This window comes from Arachis ipaensis, chromosome B6 (assembly GCF_059453495.1).
Source record: "Arachis ipaensis isolate K30076 ecotype BB chromosome B6, ASM5945349v1, whole genome shotgun sequence".
In the NCBI taxonomy this organism is placed as follows: domain Eukaryota; kingdom Viridiplantae; phylum Streptophyta; class Magnoliopsida; order Fabales; family Fabaceae; genus Arachis; species Arachis ipaensis.
Genome location: NC_142441.1, coordinates 70,479,608 through 70,488,150, shown reverse-complemented (window position 1 = coordinate 70,488,150; position 8,543 = coordinate 70,479,608).

The window sequence follows — 8,543 nt, the reverse complement described above, 5'->3', positions numbered from 1 at the left end:
CTAAGTGAAGGTATAAGAGAAGGTATAGAGGTATGTAAGGTAATGAAATAAGTTTTAAAAACTTGCAATCATGTTAGAAAGAAAAGGAGTTAAAAGCTATATAGCAGTGTCTTTAACCTTACAGAGTAAGTAGAGAATTATGAAATGAGATCACTGTGATGCTTGATTTATGATTGTGGAAAGATGATAAAGATGATATCTAAGTGATGGAAAGTATGGTTATGTGTGACTTATGAGACTTCGGGCGATGCTTGAGAACGGTTATGTAAGAATCTGCTACAGAGAGGCAGTCAGATAGATGGTGGTGCGACCACTGAGAACGCTTTCCTGGGATACCTAGCTATAGTGCTATTCTGTAAGTCAGAGGACTCTTATAGAGGTATCGAGAAAACACAACTAGCATATGCTCCTATAACTCAAAGGACTCTTACAGTGAGTGTGTTAGGTAGATATAAGTTAACTAGCTCCGTCCTGCAAGTCAAAAGACTCTTACAGTGGGTTGCTAGTGCCACCCTGCAAGTCAAAGAACTCTTGTAGTGGTTTGCCTCGCAAGTCAAAGGACTCTTGCATTGGGTACTGCCAACAGGGAAGCCTTACCTAGTCAAAGGACTCTGGGTAACGTCAGGAGCGGGTATGTAACTGACAAATGAGTTCATTACCTGCACTAGGCCCAGACATGCATCATACTTGGTTGTGCATTTCTTCTGTTATTATTGGTGTATGGATGTATGTTTTCCTTGTTTGTATTTGGTGCACGAATCCCCACACTCCGTACAACTGTACCAGCAAGTGCATTGGGTCGTCCAAGTAATACCTGAGCGAGTCAGGGTTGATCCCAAGAAGATTGTGGTTTGAAGCAAGCTATGGTTATCTTGCAGGTCTTAGTCAGACGGATGAAAGAATAGGAGATGTTGGTATGTTATTTTTAATTGCATTAAAGGAATAAAGAAAACGTTATAAAATACTTTGTGAATTGGAATGTAAACAATAATAGGAAGATAGTTAAGGATTGGAGTTGCTTTGTCTTTCTGAATTAACTCTAGTATTATTGTCTCCTTTGCTGGTGAATGATTTCCTCTATGGCAAGCTGTATGTGATCAACGTCGTATGGCCATGGTCATTAATCTCCTCTGCTTCAGATCAAACACCGTATGGTCGCGGTCATCCAATCTGAACGAGGGTGAAGCTCTAGCAGTTCATTCTCTTTGGTGATCCTACTCAAAACGCCACAGACAAGGTCGAATCTTTCGAATCCGAGAATGCTGCTTCTTTGGGTTCTAGCCTCTACCATAGAGACCCTAATCTCCCTGGAAATTGGATAAACTGGTGTCTCGAGAAGTCCCCAACGAAGTCGTGAATTAGCCATCTGAGAGATGTATAATCAAGCTGGCGGTTCATGTTTTCCAGCCACGTATTCATATGAACCCAAGTAGACAAGCGTGTTTGTCAGGCACGCGGTCTTAGTATGATGAACAGAGATGATTGTCATGGATCATCCTATTCACCATGTTGAAGAACGAGTATACATCTTAGAATTAAATCAAACACGCATTGAAGGAAAATAATAACACTTTTATTAATTCATAGCACTCAGCAGGGCTCCTCCCCTTAACCTAGGAGGTTTAGAAACTCATACTGATGGAAATACAATGTGGTAAACAAAAATATGATGTAAAGTGGCCGAAGATCCTTAACAAAGAGTTATCTTCTACTTTAAATACTAAACTAATGACTAGTAAGGGTAAAACAATCTTTTTAGTGCTAAAATCCACTTCCGGGGCCCACTTGGTGAGTGTTTGGAATGAGCTTTGATGAGATCCACGTGCTAGGAGGCCTCTAGGGCATTGAACGCTGGCTAGGGGGTGCTCTTTAGGTGTTTGGGCGCTGGTCTCTTCTCCTTGGGCGCTGGACACCTGGAAGGGGGCAGGAGGCTGACGATGGACGCCATTTTTGGGCCTTTTAATCTGAAGAAAAGTATAGACTATTATACATTGCTGGAAAGCTCTAGAAGTCAGCTTTCCATAGCCGTTGAGAACGCTTCATGAAACTTCTGTAGCTCTAGAAAAGTTCTTCCAAGTGGAAGGAGGTCAGATTCGGATAGCATCTACAGTGCTTTCTCTGTCTTTGAATCAGACTTCTGCTCCAATTCGTTAATTTCAGCCAAAAAATACCTGAAATTGCACAAAAACACAAAACTGATAGTAAAATCCAAAACTGTGAAATTAACACTAAAACCTATAAAAACTTAATAAAAAGTAAACAAAACATGCTAAAAACTATATGAAAATGATGCCAAAATGCGTATAAAATATCTGCTCATCACAACACCAAACTTAAACTGTTGCTTGTCCCCAAGCAACTAAAAATACAGTAGGATAAAAAGAAAAGTAAGATACAATAAATTTCAAAGTTTCCAATGAAGCTCAGTTTCAATTAGATGAGCGGGACTTAGTAGCTTTTTGCTTCTAAATAGTTTTGGCATCTCACTATCCATTGAAACTCAAAAATGTTGGTCGCTTTAGGAATTTAGAATCCAGATGATATTATTGACTCTCATAGTTCAATTCTTTTTTATTCTTGAACACAGCTTTCAAAGTCTTGGCCGTGACCCTAAGCACTTAGTTTTCCAGTATTACCACCGGATACATAAATGCCATAGACACTTTAACTACGTGAACCCTTTCGCATTGTGATTCAGCTTTGCTAGAATCCCCAGATAGAGGTGTCCAAAGTTCTTAAGCACACTCTTTTTGCTTTGGATTACGACTTTAACCGCTCAGTCTCAAGCTTTTCACTTGACACCTTCACGCCACAAGCACATGGTTAGGGACAGCTTGTTTGAGCCGCTTAGGCCAGGATTTTATTCGTTTAGGCCCTCTTAACCACTAATGCTCAAAGCCTTGGATCCTTTTACCCTTGCCTTTTGGTTTAAAAGGGTTACTGGCTTTTTCCTCTTGCCTTTTGGTTTAAAGAGCTATTGACTTTTTCTGCTGTTTATTATTTATTTATTTATTTTTTTGCCATGTTTTTTTTCTTTTTCTTTTTGCTGCTTTTTCTTGCTCCAAGAATCAATTTTTTTGGATTTTTCAGATTACCAATAATACTTTTCCTTTTTCATCATTCTTTCAGATGTTTAAAGAGAACAAATCCACCTTTAACGGTGGCGGCTAGTACTCCTCCTTGAGGATCCAATGTAGTGTTTGATCTCTTCAATGTCACTCCTTTATCTTTGTTGTTCTTCCCTCATAGCCCTTTAGGAGTGGTAAAAGTCAAAAGGCAAAGCTTTTGCAACATCAAACTTAAGAGTTTTGCTTGTCCTCGAGTAAATATGAACAATAGGGAAGAATAGAGTAGAAGGGTGTAGTGTAGGTGGGGATTCTGTGGGACCTACTGGTCCTGAAAGGCTAGGGCAATTGAATTCCCTGCCCTCCATATGGGCATTGAACGCCCAGCTACTACACCATGGCTGGCGTTCAACGCAAGCTTGTTGCTCCCTAGAGGGCGTTGAATGCCCACTCTGGCTCCTTGTTTGGCGTTCAACGCCAGCAAGGTTTCTGCTCCAAGGTATTTTTTTCCAGCTCTAACTGTTTCTGTTTCTGTTTTAACTACTGCACATGATCACAAACATTAAAAAGCAAAGAAAAACTCTAAAAATAAACAAAAGAAATAAGAACAAAAATACTCTACTCATGGTTGGGATGCCTCCTAACAAGCGCTTCTTTAATGTTATTAGCTTGACACTCGATTGCTGACTTTCTTCCTCTTCTTCCAGTTGGTTAACAAAAATGACTCCATGGGAGAAGAGGAGGAGATTAGTGCCCTAAGATTTGAATTCCTCATAACAAGCTTTCTTTTAATGTGATGGGTTTGATTCTCCTTGCTTGTCAAGGTACGGGTTGTATTGTTTTTCCATCCCCTGTGCATTTTCCTCTTGGGACCTTCCTCCTTGGTGGCTGATGACTGCCCAACACCAAACTTAAGTTTGATGTCTGGGAAAACTATATGAGTTTTCACCAAGGAAGGAGGCTCCAGTATTGTACTTTGCATGGAAGTACCTCCTTTGTTAGGGGGTAGTAGAGGTTGAAGGACCTTGATAACCATGTAATCCTTCTGTAACCTCATCACTAATTTTCCTCTCTCAGCATCAGAGAGGTTTTTTCTAGTAGATAGAGACCATTGTTCCACAACCTCAACAAAAGGAATATTGATTTGCATCTTTTCAGAGCCTTCCAAGGATTGTGATCTTTGCTCATCCTTGGTCTCCTTTTGGGGCAACTGAGGGTCTGGTACTTCAGGCTTTCTTCCCATAAGAGGGGCATGCAACAATGTGCTCCCAGTCTCTTCTTGAGTCTCTTCTTTTTTTAGTTCCTCAATAGTGTATACCATCTGAGGCTCAGCCTCCTTGGTACAAATGAGGACCCAACATTCTTCTCTTGGATTCACTTTTGTGTCTCTGAGAAGAGTGTTAGGGTGTCTCTGCAGTTTTTGAGGAAGGTTCCTCTAAATGACTGCATTGCACTCCTTAGTAAGTGCTATTGTCTCTACTTCCCTCCAATCCCTCTTGTTGTTCAGTATTTCCTTCATGAACTTAGCATATGAAGGCATTTGTTCAAGAGCCTATGCAAAGGGAATTTTGATCTCCAACTTCGTAAAAACTTCTAAGAATTTGGCAAATTGCCTATCCTTTTCTGCTTTTTGGAGTCTTTGAAGGTATGGTAACTTGGCCTTGTACTCAAGGGCCATGAGTAGTGCAGGGTGAGTGTCCATAGTGCCTAAAGAAGGGTCACCAACCTTCTTAGGAGAGGTGTTTCCAGCACTTACACGTGTCTGGTCTCCCTTAAGCTGGCATTCAATGCTTGGGCTGCCTCCTTTTGGGCGTTGGACGCCCTGGATGCCATCCCTTTCTGGGCGTTCAACGCCCTTGATGGTAGCCTGGGCTGCAGCTTGTTCATCTGCTGCCATTTCTTCCTTTCTCTGCCTCTTACTGTTCTGAGGCTGGGTGTTCAGAGTACTCCCTAATTGAAGAGCTTGGCACTTGGTGCACGAAAATTACTTCACACTATGTAATTCCGCACAACTAACCAGCAAGTGCACTGGGTCGTCCAAGTAATACCTTACGTGAGTAAGGGTCGATCCCACGGAGATTATTGGCTTGAAGCAAGCTATGGTTATCTTGCAGCTCTTAGTCAGGATATCAATTAGTGGCTATCAATTGACTTGCAAATGAACAAGAGAGCATGAATTAAAGGTTACTTGTTATGCAGTAAATGAGAATATGTTGGAGTTTTGGAGATGCTTTGCCTTTTGAATCTCTGCTTTCTCTCTATCTTCTTCCTCACGCACGCACGTCCCTCCTATGGCAAGCTGTGTGTTGGAGGATCACCGTTGTCAATGGCTACCATCCTTCCTTTCAGTGAAAATGGTCCAGGTGCGCTGTCACCACACGGCTGATCTGTAGGTTCTCGATCATACCAGAATAGGATTCGCTATCCTTTTGCGTCTATCACTACGCCCAGCACTCGCGAGTTTGAAGCTCGTCACAGTCATCCAGTCCCAGAATCCTACTTGGAATACCACAGACAAGGTTTAGACTTTCCGGATTCTCAAGGATGCTGCCAATGGATTCTAGCTTATACCACGGAGATTCCGATTAAGGAATCTAAGAGATACTCATTCAATCTAATGTAGAACGGAGGTGGTTGTCAGGCACACATTCATAGGTTGAGAATGGTGATGAGTGTCACGGATCATCACATTCATCATAATAAGGCACAAATGAATATCTTAGATAGGAACAGACATGATTGAATAGAAAATAGAAATACTAGCATTAACTCATCGAGGCACAGCAGAGCTCCTCACCCCCAACAATAGAGTTTAGAGACTCATGCTGTCAAAAGGTACAAAGTTTAGATCTAAAATGTCATGAGATACAAAATAAATCTCTAAAAGTTGTTTAAATACTAAACTAGTAACCTAGGTTTACAGAAAATGAGTAAACTATGATAGATGGTGCAGAAATCCACTTCTGGGGCCCACTTGGTGTGTGCTGGGGCTGAGACTAAAGCTTCTCACGTGCATAGGGCTGTTTTGGGCATTCAACGCCAGCTTTGGATCCAATTCTGGCGTTGAACTCCAACTCCTAACTTGTTTCTGGCGCTGGACGCCAGACAGCAGCATGGAACTGGCGTTGAACGCCAGTTTACGTCATTTATCCTTGAGCAAAGTATGGACTATTATATATTACTGGAAAGCCCTGGATGTCTAATTTTCAACGCAATTGGAAGCGCGCCATTTGGAGTTCTGCAGCTCCAGAAAATCTACTTTGAGTGCAGGGAGGTCAGAATCCAACAGCATCAGCAGTCCTTTTTCAGCCTGAATCGGATTTTTGCTCAGCTCCCTCGATTTCAGCTAGAAAATACTTGAAATCACAGAAAAACACACAAACTCATAGTAAAGTCCAGAAATATGAATTTTGCCTAAAAGCTACTGAAAATAAACTAAAAACTAACTAAATCACACTAAAAACTATATGAAATTAACCCCAAAAAGCGTATAAAATATCCGCTCATCAGCACTCTTCTCTTATCTGTTCAGACAAGTGCTGTCTAGCTTGACTCAACTGTGCCTCTATATTCTTGTTAAAGGCTTTGGCATCTTGCAAAATCTCTTGTAATTTTAACGTTTGCTGTGCAAGGGAGTGCAGTTGTTAGGATAATGACCCACTTTGCTCAGGAGGGTCTGATTCGGTGAACATTGTCTTAACCTCTCCTTTCACTGGAGTCTCATCAGATGAGTACAGATGTTGACTGCTGACAACTGTCTCAATGAGCTCGTGAGCTTCTTCAATGGTGTTGTGATGGGCCCCATGGACTATGTTGGTATAGAATTTCTCAATAAAATCCCGTTGCAAGTATAGCTCTTCCCAACAACAATCCTCGAGTATCAAATTTAGAAGGGAATTTGGTTGTCATAAGTTCAACCCCAATAAACGTAACCGAAGTATTCAAATCACGGGTCGTCTCACAAGGAATGGGCAAACATGTGCTTCAACATTGGTTAAAATCCGGGGTTGCAAGTCATGAGCAAGAAATTAAACTAGGAATCTTAAAAAGTAAGTAATCTTGGAATGCAAGAAACTAATGCAAACAATTAGAGCAAAATATAAATAATTCCAAACTCATAAAATAACATCCAAAGTAATTCTATTCTAAACTAAACAAGTAACTACAACTAAGATAAAGCAATCAAGATTTTTGGGTTTTCAAATATGAATGATAAAAGCAACTCTTGGCTAAGCATGGGAATTGAGATCACTATCCTTGTCTAATAACCATATCTTGACAATTATGAGGAACCAAACTCATTAGGTCTACTTCTATACTTGAAGTATGTTAAATGGTTTGGTCAACATCAACCCATAAGGTCCAACCTAACTACCAATTAACTTGGTAGCAGGCTAGTGTCAATGGCTATCAAATTAACCACTAAGGGTTCCCAAATCATCAAATCCATTAGATCCAATGACTCAATCTTACCCAATTCCCTTAGCCTAGGCCAAGAGTAAAGAGAACTACTCCATAATCAAAGAAAACATTTCATCAAACACATGGTAAGCATTAATAAAAGATCTAATTAAATTGCAATTAAATTGGAACTAACAAGTACCCACTAACAATTATCAACATACAATCACTCAAACTACACAATTAATCATGGAAATCATCAATGCAGCAATAACAAATCAGGATCTACAAAATTCATGAAATGGGTATAAAATGACAAACAACAAAGAAACATAAAACAAACACAAGATCTAAACAAAATTATACTAGAGAATTCAAATTAAACAATTAAAACTAGTAATTGACAAGATCCAATTTAGAATTCAATAAGGGAAGATCAAATTAAAGCTAGATCTAGAGAGGAATAAAGGTTTCTCTCTATAGAAGAACAAAGAACCCAAAAACTAACTAAAATTGTGTCTAAGTGTAAAATGATTGATCCCCCCTTTCCCCCTAGCATCCTTGGGTCTTTTCCATGCAGAAACAGCTTGAATTTGGGCCTGATGAGCCTCAGAAATTGCCAGGCACGATTTCCTTTAATGAGGTCACGTGCAGCTTTCCGCGCGTGCCCATTATGCGTACATGCGCGCCGATTGCTTTTGTGATCCACGCGTGCGCGCCATGTGCGCGTGCGCGTCAGTGGGAATTCTCTGATCTGCGCGGATGTGTCCATCCTTGCGCATCGCTTCCAACTATCCTCATCCACGCGTGCGCGCGAGGTGCGCGTACGCGTTGGTGCTGAAGTTCCCAAAATCTAAGTCTTCATGTTTTTCCCTTTTGTGCATGCTTTCTTTCTCTCTTATAGGCCATTCTTGTCCTATAAATCTTGAAATCACTCAACAAATACATCACGGTATTGAATGACAATAAAAGAGATCAAAATATAGCAATTCGAAGGTAAAATAAGCATGTTTTTTATCATGAAGCAATATTAGGAAGAGAACACAAAACCATGCATTTCTTGTGGATAAGTGTGAG